Raw genomic sequence first — 20,695 nt, forward strand, 5'->3', positions numbered from 1 at the left:
AGAGTCAGTTGAGTTTGATGGGAACCTCAGTTTTTGCTTGTGTATATTGCTGGTAATGAGTCTGCAAGTGTTACATGAAGGCAAATTAGTGCTATGAGGTAATCTCTTAAGGGGAAATAAAAGAATTATGGTTTGCCTTTTCTTGAGATTTTTGCAAGTGGGTCAATATTCTTTTTTTTTTCGGAAAGTGAAATTTTTAGAAATTAAGTATTATTTTGGCTCCATCCATTTTTTTTACAGCTTTTTTGAAATATACTTCACCTATAAAAGTTACCCATTTAAAATGTACAACTGTTTCCTTTTAGTGTATTGACACGGTTGTGCATCTGTCACCAAAATCTAATTTTAGAACATTTTTCAACACCCCAAAAAGAAACCCTATATCTATTAGCAGTCACTCCCTATTCCCTTTTGTACCCCAGTCCCTGACAACCACTAATCTACTTTCTATGTCTGTAATTTGCCTATGCTGGACATTCATATAAATAAAATCATACAATGTGTGCTCTTTTGTGACTGGCTTCTTTCTCTTAGCATGTTTTCAAGGTTCATCTATGTTGTAGCATAGATCAGGACTTCATTTCTTTTTAAGGTCAAATAGTATTCCATTGTATGAACATGCCCCATTTTGCTTATTTGTTAATCAGTGGACCTTTGGGTTTTACTATCTTTTGGCTATTACGAATAATGCTGCTATAAACATTCTTGTGTAAGTTTTTGTTTGGACACCTCTTTTCAGTTCTTTTGAGTATATACTTAGGGGTAAAATTACTAGGTTATATGGTAACTCTGTTTAACTTTTTGAGGAACCACCAAACTGTTTTACAGTTACACACCCGCAGTGTATGAGAGGGTTCAGTCTTTCCACATCCTTGTCAACACTTGTAACCATCCATCACTTTGGTTTTAGCCATGCTAGTCTATGTGAAGTGGTGTCTCACTGTGGCTTTGAATTCATTTTCCTGATGACTAATGATGCTGAGATGTTTTCATGTGCTTATTAGCTATTTGTGTTTCTCTGGAGAAGATTTTTCTGTCAAAACTTCTGCCCATTTTTTAAACTGGATTGTCTTTTTATTGTTGAGTTATAAGAGTTCTTTATATATTCTGGAAAGAAGTCCTTTGTTACATATGATTTTCAAATATCTTATCCCATTCTGTAGGTTATGTTTTCGCTTTCTTGATGGGGTCCTTTATTTATTTTTTAAAAATATTTCATTTATTTATTTTTTGAGAGAGAGAGTGTGTAAGCGAGTGCGAGCGGGTGGAGGGGCAGAAGGAGAGGGAGAGCGAGAATCTCAAGTAGGCCCTGTGCTTAGTGGGAACTTCATCTCACAGGGCTTGATCTCACAACCCTGAGATCATGACCTGAGCTGAAATCAAGAGTTGGACGCTTAACTGACAGAGCCACCCAGGTGCCCCCTGGGGTACTTTAATGCACAAAATTTATAATGCTTATGAAGTCTGAGCTACATGTTTTTTTCTTGTCACTTGTACTTTGTTGCTGTATCTAAAAACCATTGCCTAACCCAATATAATGAAGATTTTACTCTTGTTTTCTTCTAAGAATTTTATGATTTTAACTCTTATATTTTGGCCTATGATTCATTTTGAGTTAATTTTTGTGTAATGTGTGAGATAGGGTTTCACCTTCATTTTACTGCATGTGAATATCCAGTTGTCTTCATACTGTTTACTGAAAAGACTATCCCCCTACCCCCTCTTGAATTATTGTGGCACCCTTGTCAAAAATCAGTTGACTGTAGGGCACCTGGGTGGCTCAGTCGGTTAAGCGTCTGCCTTCGGCTTGGGTCATGATCCTAGGGTACTGGGATAGAGCCCCGCATCGGCTCCCTGCTTAGCAGGGGGTCTGCTTCTCTCTGCCTGCCACTCCCCCTGATTGTGCTTTCTCTCTTTCTCTTTCTCTGTCAAATGAATAAATAAAATCTTTAAAAAAAAGAAAAAGAAAAATATCAGTTGACTATAAATGTGAGGCCTTATTTCTGGACTCTCACCTATATTTCATTGATCTATATGTCTGTCCTTATGCCAGTACCACACTGTCTTGATTTCTATGGCTTTGAGTTAGGTTTTGAAATGAGTAAGTGTGAGTCCTCCCACTTGATGCTTCCTTTTCAAGATTGTTTTGGGTATTCTGGGATGAAATTGAATCTCTAATTTAGTGGGGAATTGCCATCTTAACAATGTTAGATCTTCCAATCCATAAACATGGGATGTCTTTCTACTTACTTAGGACTTCTTTAAGTTCTTTTGACAGTTTTTGTAGTTTTCAGAGTATAAATTTTATACTTGTTAAATTTATTTCTAAGTATTTTATTCTTTTTGATGCTAGTGTAGATGGAATTGTTTTTAATTTCATTTTCAGATTGTTCATTGTTAGTGTATAGTGATCTTGTATCCTATAATATTGATGGACTTGTTTTTTTTAGTTCTAATAGTTTATTTGTGGGTTCCTTAAGGATTTTTTATATACAGCATTATGTTATGTAAAAATAGATTAGTTTTTCTTTTTCCTTTGTAACCTGAATGCTGTTTATTTCTTTTTCTTGCCTAATTACCCTGGCTAGAATCACCAGTACTATGTTGAATAGAAGTGGTGAGAGCAGACATCCTTGTTTTGTTCTTAAGCTTAGAAAGTATTCAGTCTTCCTTCATTAACTATGATGTTAGCTGTGGTTTTTTGTAGATACCTTTTGTCAGGTTGAGGAAGTTTTCTTTAGTTTCTGGTTTTTTGTGTGTTTTTATCATCAAGGGTATATTGGATTTCATCAGATGCTTTTTCTGCATCAACTGAGTACTCATGTGGTTTTAATCCTTTATTAATATGTATTACGTTAATTGACCTTCAGGTCTTTAAGAAAAAAAAATTTTTTTAAAGATTTTATTTATTTGAGAGAGTGAGAAAGAGCATGAGAGTGGGGTGAGGGGCAGAGGGAGAAGCAGACTCCCTGTTGAGCAGGGAGCCTGATGTGGAACTCGATCCCAGGACTCTGGGATCGTGACCTGAGCTGAAGGCAGTCGCTTAACCGACTGAGCCACCCAGGCGCCCGACCTTCAGGTCTTTAAAACCAACCTTGAATTCCTAAGATTAGTCACGCTTAGCAAAGGTGTACTGTCCTATTTATATGTTGCTGGATTCATTTGCTAGTGTTTTGTTGAGGATTTTTATATCTTTATCCATAAGGGATATTGGTCTGTAGTGTTTTGTTTTGTTTTGTTTTGTTTTGTTTTGTTTTTGTTTTTTGTTTTTTTTTTAAGATTTTATTTATTTATTTGACACAGAGAGACAGCCAGCGAGAGAGGGAACACAAGCAGGGGGAGTGGGAGAGGAAGAAGCAGGCTCCCAGCAGAGGAGCCTGATGTGGGGCTCGATCCCAGAACGCCGGGATCACGCCCTGAGCCGAAGGCAGACGCTTAACGACTGAGCCACCCAGGCGCCCCTGTTTTGTTTTGTTTTTAAATATCTTTGTCTGGTTAGGTATTACGGTAATAATAGCATTATCATATGAATTGAGATGTGTTCTTTACTTCATCTTGAAATAATTGTGGTTTAACTTTGGACATTCATTTAGCAGTAGTAAATTCTAATTGCTTAATTACTGAATGATGATAATAGTTAATATAACTAATGTTTAAGAAATGATATGCTATTGAATTTGTGGCAGTCAGAAGAGACCTAAAAGCTTCCCCCAGTGCAAAAAAAACAAAAAAAACAAAAAAAAAAACAAAAAAAAACCGAACTAAGAGTGAAGGGAGGGATGCAGAATTAAATAAATTGGATTAGGTCACAAATTTCCCTTTTCTAGACTTCTGCCTATCTTTAGATATTCAGGGTAGAGGTTCTAAGTCCAGTACTTTAGATCCTCAACCCTTACTTGGTTCCCTTGACCTTGGTTTTATTTTGGGGTAATTACATCGTTACCTCATTCTAGTTATGCCGTAAATAATATCCAATTTTAGCATTCTTGGGGGTGGTTTAGGCAAGCTTTACAAAAGGGATCAGAAAAGAGTGTAATTGGAAGCATAAAGCACTAACATTTTGCTAATTGTTCTCATTACTTCTTAGCTTTGAATTTTTAACCATTTAAAATGTCAGTGAATAGAAGGGATTTTTCCTGGCTGCCACATAACTTATGAGGGTGACTCAGTATTTTCTTCTAGTGGTACTACAGTGATTAGCAGCTACTAGGACCTCAATAAATGTTTATGAATGAATGGGAATGAATGTTAGGGCTTTAAGGGGATATCCAGTTTTACTGAAAATCAAAGTCATTCAGGGCAGGAATATTAATATTGCTGATGTCATATTGTAAAAATTTAATGACTTAGCCTAAATATTACCAGCAAGATATTTTGATATTGCCAGTATAGACATAATAAATGTAAGTTTTGCCACATCCCCTACACAGAAAGTCTTTTTCTTTTTTATATCACAGAAGATTTAGCAGTTAAAAAAATTTTTTTTAATTTCTATTTGTTCTGCTAAAGTTCATTTGGAACAAGTTTTCTTAGATAAATTTGTCTAAATTTGATTGTGGGAATTAATTTGGAATATGGCTGAAAATACTGAATATTGTATCTTTACGTCTAATTCAGAAATGAGAAAAGGTTGTTGTTAAGGAAATTATATATGATTTCTTAGTAAATGAGTGACAGAGATAAGACAGGGACTTTAGCATTTCCTGAATTCTAGTCATGTTCTCAGTAGCTTATGGTCTCATTTATAATACAGTATCCACAACAATTTTTACATTAGATCTTTGCAAGTTTCATTATTTGTATAGAGGGATTATGTTCAGGATTTTGGGGGGATTGCATATTTATCTATAAATGATCTAAAGCAGTGTTTCTCCAGCTTTTCCTTTAAAGTACCCTCAGTCTGGGGATGTCCAGAGCAACTGGTCACAAAAAGGACATTTCTCTGAAGACTCCTTTGTCTTGAAAAAAAATGAGAATTTTGCATTTTTCTCCGTAATATATTTGTGTTTATTTTATTTTATTTAATTTTTTTTATTTTTTTATTTTTTTAAAAGATTTCATTTATTTATTTAACAGAGATAGAGACAGCCAGCGAGAGAGGGAACACAGCAGGGGGAGTGGGAGAGGAAGAAGCAGGCTCATAGTGGAGGAGTCTGATGTGGGTCTCAATCCCGTAACGCCGGGATCATGCCCTGAGCCGAAGGCAGACGCTTAACCGCTGTGCCACCCAGGCGCCCCTATATTTGTGTTTATTTTAATAAAAGTGTATGCTATTTTACTACAGTCTTTGATTGGATTGACATTCCAGAAAGGTGTCTCTCCTGATTATTTGTTGGCTTCGGTTACTCCCTAGTTCATAGCTCTGTGCTCCAGAGTGTGCATGAAAACCCAGTGCAAGAATCCAGGAATTAGTGAATTAAAAAGGAATGTTTCTTTCCGAGAATGGTGTACTTCTCTGGAGGGAACAGGTGCGCTGTCTCCAAAATCCCTAGGTTTGCTCTGCCATCAGAGTGAGATTTTAGAAGTTGCACCTTAACTTTGGACTTAGCAACTTTATTTAAAAATTTTTTTAAATGAGATTTGCATTGTGCACCTGTTGCCTCCTTTTCTATTTGAACTTTTTTTTTTTCCTCTGACTCTCTTCGTCAGGTGCTCTACAAGTTCGCTGCTCATGGCTGCCTTGAAGTTCTTCTGCATGTTTACCTTTATGTTTCATTTGGAAAAGAAGCCAGGCAGGTTCTTGGCAGATTTTGGGCAAATTCTGACATTAATGTTTATTATCTGAAACAGTATTTAGGCCCTAGACAGATTGCTTCATTTGACATTGCCTCATCTGCAAAAGCAGTATATTGAAGCACTCCTGTTAATGTTTGGTCAATTAACTTTTTTGGTTAAGTCTAATTATTTAAGAATTTTTAAATGTTCGATACTCAAATCTAAAGCAGTAGAATTAATTAAAATCCACCTTAATAATCAGTGTAGCTTTTTTGTGTAACAACTTGAGAAACTTAAATATTCATATGAAGTCCTCGTTAAACTGCATGCATTAGAAGTCAGTGTTTGTGTTGCTATTTGCAATCTGGTAACACAGAGGAGAAAACCATCAGTCTTGGATGTTAGATCCTACTATAGCTGATGGCCTGAAAGAACCTGACATGTTTCTTTAAGTGGTATAGTTGTATTCAGTTGAATTTTAGTGCTGTCTTCTGAATTATCCCAAACTGAAGTACTTCTTGATTTAGGAGTGCTTTTCAAGTTAACCTATAACTTTAGTTATTGTTCTTATTACTAACACAGTTAAATCAGGAGGATGCCCAAGATTAGTTTTTCTTCTCAAAGAGTTACTGGATCACTTCTGTGGTGAAATGGTAAGGTAACAACTTTATGTAAATTTGGGAGTCTGTCTCTCTAGTATGAAGAAGAAAATTATCTTGTTTTCAGGTGGGATTGAAACTAAGGAATGCCATGCATTCTTATAATACTTTGCCATTTACAAAGTTTTTTATTTTACATGCCTTATGTTGTTTAACCTTACTGAAAGTTTGCTACTGGACTGAGTACATAAGAATATATATTTGTAATCAGTTGAGACCTTCATTTAATGAAAAAAAAATATTGATTTCTGAGCCTTTACAGTCATTGTAATCACTGTGAGGATTTTCTTTTACTTTGGCTAAATCTTGATACTTGTGAAACTTTGAAATAGGTAGTATTGTTTGGGTTTAATACCTTGTATCACGCTTGTAGTTCTTATTTATCAAGTGAGTAGCATGTTTCTGTTGAGAGGATGTAACTCTGGAAGGCAGGTGATGATGCAAGGGGGAAAGTGAGAATTGGAGACTGACCTCTGATCCCAGCGTGTCCTTCTGCGGTAGGGCTTAGGGCAGTACCCTAACTGTTCTCTCTTGGCCTCACATCATTTTGCACTGATAAAATTTGGAGGTTTAACTAGATGACCTTCCATATTCCTTCTACATCCAGAATTCTTTGATTTAAATTTCTTTTTTTTTTTTTTTTTTTTAGATTTTATTTTTTTATTTGACAGAGAGATAGAGACAGCCAGCGAGAGGGAACACAAGCAGGGGGAGCGGGAGAGGAAGAAGCAGGCTCATAGCGGAAGAGCCTGATGTGGGGCTCGATCCCACAACGCCGGGATCACGCCCTGAGCCGAAGGCAGGCGCTTAACTGCTGTGCCACCCAGGCACCCCTTGATTTAAATTTCTTACCTTTGGCTCAGTTCATTCTGGCTTTCACTTACTATTTAGCTGCTTAAATAATAACATGAGAGCATGCACCAATTTCAATTTTAAAGATGTTTCTTTCATGATATAATTTAATATTATCTTAAATAGATTGATGCATTCATTTCTGTGATATCTGGAACAGGGTTTTGAACTTAATAGGTACTCACTAAATTTTTGTTGAATAAATGCATCTTACCTTTTTATGTGGCTTTGGATTTATAAATGTAAATAATCTTTCTCAGAATTAGAATATGTTTTTAGGGAACTCAAAGTATTTTTATGGGTAGTGTTATCTGAGTTTATGAATGAAAACATTGTTTGCTGGAGTAGATAGGGATTTGAAGTTTGAATTAGGAAGGACATGCTGACCTTACCTTGTATTTTAACCTTCTCAATTAATGAACTTTGGAAAATAGCTTTAATAGTTAAATTTAATAAGTGGGCACTACTATCTTCTTTTTATAAAGCAGAAACTTGGGCTTATAGGTTAAATACTTCGCTCAGAGTAACACAGCTGATAATTCAAGGAGGCAGATAAAATCTAGGGCTACCCCTGCATCCTATACTCTTAGTTATCACACTATACATTTTAGTCATTTTTTTCAGCAAATTCTTAGAAAGTGCCTCCTTTTGCAAGGCTCTGGACTAGGTCCCTAGGATGTAATGATGCAATGATAAATAACAGAAACTGGGTCCCTATTTGTTTGAAACTAAATGGTTTAGGATGTTCTCTCCGGAGTTTTATATATATGAGGATTTATTTATTTTAGAGGGAGAGTGTGTGAACACAAATGGGAGGGGCAAAGGGAGATGGAAAGAGAATCTCAAGCTGACTCTGCCTTGAGCCCGAGGCAGGGCTCGATCCCATGACCTTGAGATCATGATCTGAGCCGTAACCAAGAGTCAGACGCTTAACCAACTGCCAAGAGTCAGGCACCCCCTGAGTTAATATATATTTTTTAAGTGCAAAACAAAATAATCCCTTGTCTTTTTGACATTAGTTTGGACATATGAAGTACTGAATTTGTGATAGAAGGTTCTGCTTAGGAATATCTGGCTTGTTAAGAGATATATGGTGGGGAAGTTCTTCTTGGAATGTTTATTGTACAGGTGAGAGTTATAAATCTGAACCATAGCTCCTGCCTTTTAGGGCTTTCAGGCCAGCTTCAGAAGACTGATAAATGAAAACAATCTCAAAGGAATTACAGAAAGCATTTAATCAAGATGAGGCTAATATAGTGCCAGTTATCTATATTACTGTTAAGTATGTAAATGATAATGGTGGTCTGGTGGAACATATCTTGAAAGAAAAATAAGTGGCGGTATATTGGAGGAGAGGAATGAACAAGGAATGATTGTGAGGAGGGATGGCCTTCTTTTTCTAGGCAGAAAGAACATATAAAGAAAGACATGGATGGGTACAGAGTTGTGTATAGAAGGGAAGGACTTTGCTGAAGAATAAATAAGGGTTTATATAATATAATATGAATAATCAAAGTATTACAGATATTCTAAAATATGAGAAATTAATTAGAATTTTTTTGACTTCAGGTATAGAAAAGCTAACTCAAATTGGCTGAAACAATAAAGAAATGTTTGTTGTTACATTGTTCTCATGTAGCTGGAAGTCCAGAAGTCTTGCAGATGTCAGGATTATTTGATGTAATGGCTTCATGCTGTCACCAAGGACAAAGGTTCCTGCCAGCTCTACATTCTGTCCCCTTTGATGATGTTGGTGGCATCTTTAGGCTTGCTGTAGAGGGATGGTACCATTTTGAGGTGTCATGTTTAGCACCATCTGAAGAAGAGGGAACTGTTTCTTCCTCATTTCATCTTTAGGAATGAAGAAGCTTTTCTCACCACTCTCTCTTACAGGCCTTCCAGTGGACTTCCACTCATGTCTCATTGGCCAGGATTGGGTTTCCTACCCATTCCTAACCAATCAGTGGCAGAGAGGATGGGTTGAATTAATCCATTAGGATAAAGTGGATATTTGAGAGTCAACAACAATGACTACTCCAAGAGTGATTTGAACAGTAAGGTGTGTATGAATGTGTGTGTGTGTGTGTGTGTGTGTGTGTGTGTGTGTGTGTGTTTAATTGGCCTTGACATCCACTATGTTTCTGGGGTAGATTTTAAGAAAACGTATTTCTCTTCTTAAGATTTTTGCATCTGTAGTGGCTCACCTTTGAATGTCCTTATTTGTGAAAATTGGTGCCTCAGCAAAAAGACATCTGGTTTGAGATAAGAATGTAAAACATGTTGATTGATTTAAATGCCATAAACACAACTCCTGAGTCTTGGGTTAAGCAATGAGAGAATGGGAAAGTTGGAATTTATTTTTCCCCCAAATGCATGTTTTATTTACTTTTTAAAATTTTTTAAAAAAGAATTTATTAGAGAGAGAGAGAGCAAGCATGAACGGGAAAGGGAGAGAGGAGGCTCATCCCAGGACCCTGGGATCATGACCTAAGCCAAAGGCAGATGCTTAACTGACTGGGCCACCCAGGAGCCCCCAAAATGCATGTTTTAAAATGAGCATTTCTACATTCTCCTAATCCACTGAAAAAAATGTATTTTATAATCTTGGTTATTTGGGGGCCTAATTAAATCTGGCAGTTGAGTTTTAAGAGGTGGCTGTCTACTTACTAATCAGTAGTAAGATTAATTATTTTGTGGGTGGGTGTCTTTGAACGAAATATTTTTAAGTATACACTCCAAGGGGCTTTGCCTTATTTGGTGTTTTTCATTCTGCTCATTTAGATTTCAGAATCCTTAGATTAGGGCTCTAGTTCGCCATCTATTGGTCTGTATTTAACACCCTTCTGCTATATTTTGTGGAATTACTATTTATGTGGAGATATGTATATACACTTTTTAATCAACTTAATTTTCTGTCCCAGGATTATAAAAAGCCAAGACTAGCATCTCTTTTGGATGTGTATACAAATATGTATACGTATATTAGTTTAGTCTTTGTGTAATTAGTGACTTCATCATTAGCTGCTTGCGTTTGCTATTTGAAAACCATGACTATGACTGATACTGTGATTTTAAGAGTACAAATGGAAACTGATGGAAATATAGGTGTAGATGCTATAGGAGCTGGTGAGTTATTGTAACTTTGGGGAGGACTAAAACCGAGGGTGTTTTTTTGACTAGCAGAAGTGACGCATACCACCGGATACTGGTTCTGGTAAGCCACAAAACAGTATTGAGCATTTCTCATCTTCCTTTTTCGCAGTAGAGCATGCCCTTTCTATCTTACTGAATTTGATGATTCAATTGTTGGAATCATTTTTTATGTTCAGTCCTTTAAATTCTGATGATTCCCAGAGTTCCTTTTTTAAAAATCTTAAAGCACTGAATTAATCTTTTGGCAACTTTTTCTTTGGTTTTAAAGGATAGTGGAATTATACTTTGTGTGACACTTTGCATTACACTTAACTTTTTGATCTAGAAAAGGTTCCATTATTTTAAGGCCCTGTTTTGGGAGATGGATAAAATACTGTGCCGACAAACTGATCATGAGAAATGATAAAGTGCCACCACTTAAAACCAACTCTGGTAGGAAAGTGGGAAGTTTGCTTTTTGTTGTGAGATTTGGGTTTCTCTGTGGAGTTCTTTGTTAAACTTTTAGCATAGCAGTGAACTTCCTTTTGGTGGCGACAGGAAGCATAAATACTCATTGTGTAATGCCATTTGCCTGCTTTGGCGGATCTGCCAAGCCGTGACACCCAAAACAAGACGCGTGCTTCTTAACGAAAACTACAGTTCCCAGCGGGCCCGGCGCGGGTGGGCCATCACTTCCCCTCTCGCTCCCGGCTGTCCCTTCCCGGGCTGGCCCGGCGCGGGCCTTGGCCTGCGCCTGCGCAATGACGACGTGCGCCTTTTTTTTTTTTTTTTTTTTCCCACCCTGGCGGCTGCGGAGCGCTGCGCTGAGGCTAGTGCCCAGGCGTGCTGCAGTGTACGGAGGCAGTCGGCTAGGACAAAGGGCGGCAGAAAGCGCTTCCCTGGTCAGGGAGCTTCCTACCCGATTCAGCGCGCGTTTAGCCCTGGAATAGTGTGGCACCGACGGCATTAGCCTGTTTACTACACAGTGCAAACAGTTCCTCGCTCACGTCCTCTTGCTCCGCCGCGCCTGCCAGCCTTGCCCCCTCATAGCCGGCGCGCGGCCCCGCCAGCCCCAGCGCGGAGGGAATGTGACGGCGTCAGTGCCTCAGGTTAGCCTCACCTCGGCCGGAGCGAGGGCCCGCGCCCGCCTGCCGCAGTGCCGCGTGCCGTTGCCGCACGTCTGGGAGCGGCTGGGTTCCGGCGCCGCGGCCTCCGCAGATGGAGGTGCAGAAACAGCGGCAGCAGCGAGGAGCCATGACTGAGGCGGCGGCGGCGGCGGCCGCGCCTCCTGGCGGCCCGCGGGGGCGGCGCGGCGGGCGCCCCCTGGCGGCGCGCCGGGGCGGAGCGGCCCTTCGCCGCCGCAGCCGCAGCCGGCGGAGGCGCTGCTGTCCCTCCTCCCCGTGTCCCCGGCGCTCGCCCGCTCGCTCGCTCGCTCCATTCTCCCTCCGCTTCAGATTAAAGGGGGGGAGGGAAAAGGAGCTCGGCCGCCATTTTCCCAGTGCCGCCGCCACCGCCGCCACCGTTCGCCGAGCCGGCGGGAGAACCGAGCACCGTAGCGAAGCCGACTCGTCTCACCGCGGCGGCGCGGGGGGCGGCCGGAGCGCGCTCCCCGGCCGGGAAGAGGCGTGCGGGGGTGGCGGCCGGGGTGCGGGCTCGTGCTGCAGACGGCGGCGCTTGTTTGTGCGGGGCGGGGGGGCGGCTTCACCCTCTGCCCCCGCCCGCCAGTCCTCCCGGCCGGGCTGCGGTCCCCGGCCGTGCCCAGGCCCCGCCGGAGCCGAGGAAGGCCGGAGAAGGGGCCCGAAAGAGAAGAAAAAGCGGCCGCTCCCCGCCGCCGCCGCCTTCCCCTCCCCCTCCGCCTCGCCCCCCCCGCCCGGAAAGTCAGGGCGGCTCCGGGCGCCGGGGGGGAGGAGAGCGGCGGGCCCGGGCCGGAGCCGCCGCCGCGCGCCCCCGCCTGCCGCCGCCGGCCCTCGGCGCCCAGGCCGGGGGCTGTTTGCAAACTGCGCCCATTTTGTGGGGCTGAATCCGCCCGGGCAACGCTCCTCCATCACGTGGTAGGTGCTGCTGCTGCTGCTCCTCTCCTCCTCCTCCTCCCGCTGCCCTTTCTCCTTCTCCTCGCTCTCCCTGTGGCTCCCATTTCTCTCTCTCTTTGTTAGTTGTAACTGGAAAGGCAGGGCAGGGCAGGAAAAATCCCCGGAACTTTAAATGGCCTCTCCGGGCTTCCCCGCTGCGGGTCCGGGGCTGGGAGTCGCCCCAAGGGCGGGGGTGTGCGGGGGCCCTTCCCCACCAGCTGCCGCCTCGTTCGCCAGCTTTTCCTTTGGCGTTCTATTTAAAAATGCGGCCTTAAGAACGCGGTTTATTCCCGTAAAAAAAAACCCCAAACAAACTCTGGCTCTCGCCTTGAACTTCTCTTGACTGCAGAAGGCCTTTCTCTGCTCGAAACACACATCTTGCGCGTTTCACGGTGTGTATCACAACTCTGATTGTTAAGTCAGATGGTTATTTGTTTCATGTATTTTATTTAATTTTTGTTGCCTGTATATTGAGGTCAGTTACGTTTTCAGATCTAGTCTCCCTCAGCCGGACGTGTTTGTTTGTTTTTTAAAAAAACTAAAGAGGAAGAGGCATTTATTTGCTTTTAAGTGAGTTTGGGGGGCCTGTTTTCCGGCTGTCTTTTGATTCTTCAGCAAATAGTCTGATTGTTTTCCATACGATGAACAACCTTACCCTTATGTTTTACTTAAAAATCCTTTTGTTTTCCATTGTCCGGATCCCAGTGTGGTTTTTTTGAGAAACACGTTACTAAACTATTGCTTATTGATTGCCTTAAGGGAGAAGGGGTGACATGATGGCGCCACTTTAAATTGCTCTCTTTCCTCTGATTTTCCCCGCTTTTATTCTGGAGGTCACTGGAGCATTTTTCGTGATCTGTTAATAAAACTATATTTGAGAATGTTAACGATACAACTTGTAGGGCTGGAGTTTGGTACCGTAAGGGTCGGGAGACCCGAATCCCGAGCTCCCCAAAGTTCCGAGAAATCTTCCTAGTCCTCCTACCTCGCCTCCCTCCCCTCCATTCACAATCCTGGTGTTGCCATCTCCTTTGTCACGTGGCTAGCAATCATTGTGTTTTTTTGTTTGTTTTGGGGTGTGTGTTTATATTTTTAAATTGTAGTCCAGAAGAACCTACCCCCTTCCCATTGGAAAGATCAGAACATTTTAGTTGTTTTAGTTTGAGAGTAGGAGAACATTTATAATAAATGATAAAATTACATAATCTTTGCCTTGCATAATCATGATATAGTTACAGATTGTTACTGAACTTTGTCTCTAAAGCACTTTTAAGTATGGAAAGTAGTACATTGGAATATGTTTTGCATTTCTTAGAATAGTCTGTAGTTTTGATTTTTCCCAGCTTCTTGGGTCTTTTAAGTACCAATGTTTACAAAGGCTTAAGTGGGTGTGTTTTCCCCTCCCCCCTTATATACAATGTACTTGGTTCCTTTTCTAATAAACTGCCTGACCAATTTAGAAATTTTCAGTTGTCTGCAGCCATTGTCAGTTAAAACTATTTTTTTTCCTCCTAACAACAGGGAATACTTTTAAGTAATAATTGTTTTCTGCCTAAAGGTATTTAATTATGTTTCTGTTGCATTTTTGATCCAGAGAATTTTTGCTTTTAATCCTTGAGGTTTAGAAGAATTGTTTCATTATCTGTTTCTTCTTGTCAGTTTTCCCAATAATTGGGTAAATTCCTATATTATAAAATACCAAGGACGTTTTTCCCTTGTTTTACATAGGTTACTAGCCACTTTTCCAATTTAAAAAAGTCTATAGTGAGTTAGTAAATATCTTAAAAAATAAAAGTAAAAATGAAATGTAGTGATTCTTAAATATGCATTGATTCATTTCCTTTTATCCTGTAGATTTTTAATGGTTTGGGCCATTTTCTTTGCTAACAGTTACATCATGTCATGTGATATGTACAGTGTGATGTGTAGCTCTAAAAATAAGGCAAGGTAAAAATGCTTATCCCTTGGGAATTTAAAAAATGTATTATATGTGGGGTAACTGTCCTCAGTCATGGAATTTTGATTTCGATTTCCGCTTTGTTTCTCCAACAAAGTATGCAATTTCTTTGACCTTTTCCGTATTTGATGTATTTGTTAGTGATCTCATGATTTGAGGTGGTTAACTTTTTATTTCTCAAGTATGCACCACTTGGAGGGAAACGTTAGATGTGACAGAGATTCTTAACATCTTATTGTGGTGAAGATGGTTGGTTTCTGAGGACTACTACATTTAAGTATATATAAAATAACTATTTTTGATTTGTGTCTATAGACAGTTACGAGAGTGATCAATTAATTTTTCATGGAGTTTGAGGTAAGGCAGGGTTTTTGGTCCTTCCGCTTATGTGACTCTGTTGAATGAAGTATTTAGAAGTGTCCCTGCATCTTTCCTAAAAGGCTTATTCAGAACATTAGTATTTGACTTTTGTGCTTTACCAAAGTGAGATGTTAAATTTTTGACTTGATTTTCTTTTTTCCTGCCTACACACGTTATTTCTGTGGTTAAACCTGCAGAACATTCTTTGATTGTTAGACTTATCATTATCCTGTTGAGGAAAATTCTGGAAGCTGGAAAAATGAGTAAGCCTAATTCACTTTTGAGCTTTTATCAAGGTGAGAAGAAAGGAAAATACTTCCTTTTTTTTTTTTTTTCCTTCTTCAAACACTGCCAATACTCTTCCTTCTTTGGTAATGCTAACACTGGAGCCAGTGTCTGTACATCCTCTCCATTTTATTGGGTTGACCACAAATTTTAATTGTATTTTAAGGTGAATAACAGGTTTTAGATTTGTTCTGTTTGACATAACTCGAGTTATGTAATCTGTAAATATAGGGCCATTATGGGTGGTGATGCTGGTTTGAGAAGGTATTTTAGCATCGAGTAGAGTAAAGCTTAGTTGACTTGTTACACTGGAAAGCAATTTTAAAATGTAAAAAAACATGCTAGTCCAATATTGGATTTTCAAAACAACAGTTATTGAAAACCCTTTGTTTAAAGAGTAATGCTTATTCTTCTATTTAGTCAGCTTCCTTGGGGGGGGTAGGGGTTACTTTTTCTTGGTGAGGCCATTAAGATACAGAAACTAAGTGACTTCCTTCCTGGAGAGAGTTTTAAAAATTAATTGATCCCCCCACCCCAAAAGGATCTCTCCCCTGAGTTTGGAAAGGAGGGAATAGTACACACTAAGTATGTGGTCTTTGGTGGATTGCACCAGAACAAATCTTGTCATTGAGTGGTTATTATTTAGAGTTTGAAAGCACCTTTTCACCACCCTCTTTCTCTATTTTAGGTGAGTTCCTGCCTTGATTGGTTAAACTGTTCTGTGTGTCAGGAAGCATATTTTACTTTTGTACCCTTTTACTTGATCACTTTAAGAAGGAGTACAGTGCAGGTGTGTCTAATAAAACGGCCCAAACACCTGGCCTGCCTACGGTGTCAGTGCAGTGAGTACGTGGACTATGTCCTTTCCCTAAAATAGGACTTTAAATACTTTCTAGAAATCTAAATTCAGACTAGTTTTTGAGTCTTCATGTGGATTCTGAAAATGTATGTTTGAATTATAGTTTCTATCCTAAAAAATGCTTATTAGCATCTGGGCATACTAAGAATTGTGCAAAAATACTCCTGCCTGAGTGCAGTAATTCATAACACAAAATAAGATTCTTTCATCAGTACTTCTGTTCCCTGGAATGTGAGATCAAAACTCAGTGAACCACAATAATGGTCAGAAAAGACAGTATGAATTAGAAAAGACAAATATCCCACTGTACCAGAGGTCACTAACTCAATTTTGAAGGCCACAAGAAGGGTTAGAAAGTAAGTGGTATCCTTGGGTGTCACTTGCAGATTGTGGGTCATAGGAAAAAGACATTATGTATGGAAGGGTCTCTGTTAGTTATTGGTTCAGTTATCATTTGTTCCTACATTATACCCCATGCTTGTCTTTTATAACGTAGGGTAAAATGTATAGAAGAAAATAAGCCAGTTGATGTGATTTTCCAAAAAGAACTGAAATAGGTACCTTTTACGTGTGTTAATCTTTTTCATGTCTTTGATAGAGTAAAGCTAAAGCTAAAAATGCAGAGTAGGAGGAAACCAACTACAATGTAGAGAGCACAACTCATATTCATGAATGAAAAACAAGCTTGGGTAGTCTGAAAAGAGAAACTTAAAGAGTGTATATGAAGATTTTAAACTTTTTATGTCAGGAGGCCTTTCAACGTGGAGACGTTTTAAATTCTTGTTTATTTTGTTGGGTAGCGGTGTCTGGCAAATAGTAGCTGTTTAATAAATGTTACCTTCTGCAAACCTTGCTTTTCCAAGATTTTAAACTAGCTCCGTAAAATTTTAATATTTGAATGCCCGACCCTCTAGAGAGTTACTTAACTGCGAATTATTTAGCTCTACATTTTATTGTTGTTTATTGTAAACTTGCCCCCCTTTTTTGCTAGTTCTAATTTTTTTTTAGAATTACAGTTGCCACCCCAAGCTCTTGAGAGTCAGGAAATGTAAGGTGGAGGTAAATTCAGTGCAGTTTTATCTAAATGTTATCAAAAACTCTGGTTCTTGTTACTTGAACAGGTATCCCAAATGAGATCTCATTCTGAATTTTAAGTACAGCGTATTCTTCCCTTGTTTGGAAAAAGTTGCTTGAGTGACATCAAACTTAATGGAACCTCTCACCTTTTAATTTTTTTTTAAAAAGGAAGAAGCTTAAGATCAGACCTGGGTAAATTCAGTTGGAGGGCAACTGTTGAGGAATAAAAAAAGATGAATAACAATTTTGTTGTTAGGATGTTAAATCAAAAATTGCTAAAAACTGATATGTAGGCATTCTCTTGCTACTTGCTATTTGGCCTTTGTGACTGCTTATTAGCACCTCCCCTGGAGGGTGTGAAGGAATAGAGGTGAAAGCTAATTAGTTTAGTTTCTGATGTTTGCTAGTAGAGAGGCTTTGTAGAGATACTAGTTGATTAAGTTGAACTGTCAGGGAAGTTTCATTAAACTGTTCATATATTTCCATGGAGAATGAGGAGGTTTAAAGACCTCAAGCATGTATCAAAAAAATTGGACTGCTGTTTTTCAGTTACTGATTTACTGCTTACCTCGTAGTTTTCCCTTTGGCCTCCCAAGGGAATGAAAGAAGGGTGTTACTATTAACTTTTACATTTTCCTGGCATTGGAAAAGTTAATTTTTTTTTTTTATCATTAATTCAAAACTCTTAAGGGATAAGGTAGGTTTCAGTGAGATCTTTAGAATCTAGTCAAGGACTGCTCCCTCCCCAACTCACCTGTCCGCTTTTGAATTGCTTGGACCTTTCAAGCAGTGTCTGGTTTTAGGATTGTTCAGAAACGCTTGTATTATTAGAGTTTGTTAGAAAGAAATGAGATAAAAATACATTTTTCTTTCTTTTGTGAGCAAAAATACATTTTTCTTTCTTTTGTGCGCTAGATTGGTTGGAAATTTGAATTCAAATGATAGGATAGAAATAGGATAAACTCCAGTAAATACTTCGATACATAGTTATCTTTTGAAACAATTTTTTGTTTATATGTTTTAAACACAAATGGGATTATAATTGTTATGTGGTTTGGGTTTTTTTTTTTTATGTAGCTGTATATCCTAGAGTTTTTCAAATTAAATTATGCAGTTTTCTTTTTTTAAATAACTGCATAGTATTCTAGTGTGTCGTTAAGTTTAGGGTTTTTTCCCCCTTGTATTACAGTTCTTTAGTGAAAGAATTATGCATATTTCTTTATCTATGAGAGTATTTCTGTTGGATAGTTTCCTAGAAGTGCAGTTACTAGGTAAATGTTTGGGTAGTTGCATTAAAATTTTTGATAGATACTGCTTTCAAAAGGCTTATGTAACCAAATTTAATAGTTTAAAAAGTACATTTAAAAAGTTTGCGGGTCTGAGTGCAGGTGCTTGGCATTGTAAGTGACTGGAACCTGAGGTAGATGAAGTCTGTCCTAGATTCAGTTGATGCCTGCTTCTTGTTAGGTTGTTATCACTTTATGATCAGACATCCCGGTTAACTTCATAATGGATCTCTATCTGATGCATTCAACATACAGTGCTCAGGTTACCTAATGTGTATTGGTCTTCTTTCTGCCAGGCACGGTGCTACATGCCACCCTTTTTTGTTTGTTTGTTTTTTAAGAGAATTGTACAATCTAGGGAAGGAGGGGAGGAGGGGACAGACAAAATTGGGAGTTTTTATTATATTATGAGCTGTTGCCCAGGCTGTCATGTGAGTGCAGATAAGACCCTGGAGAGGGAGGGACCCTAACTCAGCCTGAAATAAATGGGGAATACTTGGAAGTGAACCTTGAGAAGAAAGAATAGTGTGGGCAAAGGTGCAAGGGCATGGAAAGGGCCTGGAACTATAAATAAGATTCAGGTGGCTGGTGTGGGGACAGGTTAGAGATGAGACTGAGTGTAAAAAGGGGCCAGATATATGGTGTCTGGGGAGTTTGGCTTCATCCTTAACCTAAAGTCAGTAAAGGATTTTTAAGAGGAGCACAGCATGGTCCGATTTATGTTCTCTTTCTTCTTCCTTTCTAATAATCATTTTGGTAGTGGACGCTAGATTGAAGGCTTGCTGAGACAGGAAGAAAGAACAGTTGGGAGATTATTACTGCCTGAATTACTGTAGTACATAATGAGGCTCTGAACTAAGGCAGCGGCATTACGGACGGAATGAATGTGCCTGCATTCTACCCATTGAACCCTCCCTATTCAGCCTTCAAAATTCAGTCGGAATGTCCTCTCTTTCTGGAAGCCTTCCTTGACCCCTTCAGGCAAAGCACAGTCCTTTATCATCTGGGCTTACCTTTGCACCTGCTTTCTGTGCTCTTATCTTTGGCATTAATGAAACTGCTCCTATAGTCTTTTTATTATTTATATGTGGCATTAGTATATGCTTAAATGAGATATTTATGATAGATGGTAAATCAGTAGTTGGGATCAATATTCACTCACATGGGGAATGTTGAGCGACAGGAATTGGTTTTGGATTTGGTGTTGGGGGTAGAGAATGGGTTTGGATATGGGATTCTTGAAGTAGCTGTATGCGTGATGCTGGACCCTACTTATTCTTTAGGTTTCAACTAAGATATTGCCTCCTGTGGGAAGCCTTTTATGACCCTACTGACTCAGCTTTTGTGAGGGCCCCTTAATGTGGTTCCCTGGGATTCCCTGATCACACAGTAGTGTCTGTCTTGAGAGGTCCTTGTCATTCTTGTAGGCACTTACTGTGGTGATTTGAATGTCGTAGGCATTTTCATAAAATGTTCATTGGAGATCATCAGTTGGTGTTCCCTCACTGACTTTGGTCTGAAGACTAAAATTCGAAGTCCAGTGTCTAGCAGTGAAGGCTCTTCGAGTTTAAACCTAGCCTTCAGTTACTTAGCATAGTAGTTAAGAGCATGGGCTTTAGAACTAGAGATTTGAATTGGAATCCTCCTCCTGCAGCTTAGTAGTTTGATCTTGGGCACATTACTTAACTTTGGAGCGTCAAGGTTCCTTATCTATAAAACAAGAGTAAGAGTACTTGCTTTTTAACGTGAGGATTAAACGAGAGCATATTTATAAACAGTACAATGACATAGTAGGTCAGTTAATGTTAGTGAACTGCAGTTGTGATAATAACCCATCCTCCAGTCAGAGCTGTGTTTCCCTTAGTAATTATAAACCAAAAGTGTGTTCAGTTATAAGAAGCCTTATTGTCGTGGGAACATGTCAGGGACTAGGGTGGTGTGCAGTCCACATTAATTCATTTTATAATAAAAATGTTGCCTCCTATTCTCTGTTGTATTCCATAACAGAACATTTGTTTCCACGTAAAAGAAGTACTTTCCAGTGTGTCCCATTATGTAGCTTTTAGTACTTTATCATAGATCACTACATGTAGCTGCATTCTTCCTCTCTTCCTCTTCTTGAGAAGCTGTACATGGACCACCTGGTTCATCCAAGATGTTCTGTGGGTCATCTCTCAGATCCTTTCCCATTATTTTGAGTGTGTTAGTTTCTTGATTAGAATTTCCTCATTTTTCTCTGTAGCAAAATGTTGTTTTTTGACTACTCTAGCCCAGTCAGTGAGTACCCACAGTGCTTACTGTGTTCCAAGCTTTAGATAAAGTTAGCATGCGAAGAAGGATGGTATGGAACTTTGCTGTGGGGGAAATAGAACTCATAAATTGACAATTGGGGAACATTTAGATAATTTGAATTGAGTGATATTGACTTTAAGTGCATCGTACTA

General features: G+C 39.4%; 1 protein-coding gene across 4 annotated transcripts in view; it reads left to right on the forward strand.

Annotated features, from left to right (window-relative positions):
* KANSL1 (KAT8 regulatory NSL complex subunit 1) overlaps positions 1–20,695 on the forward strand; it is a 177,808-nt gene that overhangs the window by 17,131 nt on the left and 139,982 nt on the right. For 2 of the 4 annotated variants that reach the window (XM_045814108.2, XM_045814111.2), the window contains exon 1: positions 12,273–12,409. The exons of the other annotated variants lie outside the window; for them this stretch is intronic. The gene's annotated coding sequence lies outside the window, so the exon portion shown is untranslated. Of the gene's footprint in view, positions 1–12,272; positions 12,410–20,695 lie in introns of those variants that run through there. 4 annotated transcript variants of the gene reach the window in all.

This window comes from Ursus americanus, chromosome 23, assembly GCF_024610735.1.
Source record: "Ursus americanus isolate L20-20 chromosome 23, mUrsAme1.1.p, whole genome shotgun sequence".
Taxonomy (NCBI): Eukaryota; Metazoa; Chordata; class Mammalia; order Carnivora; family Ursidae; genus Ursus; species Ursus americanus.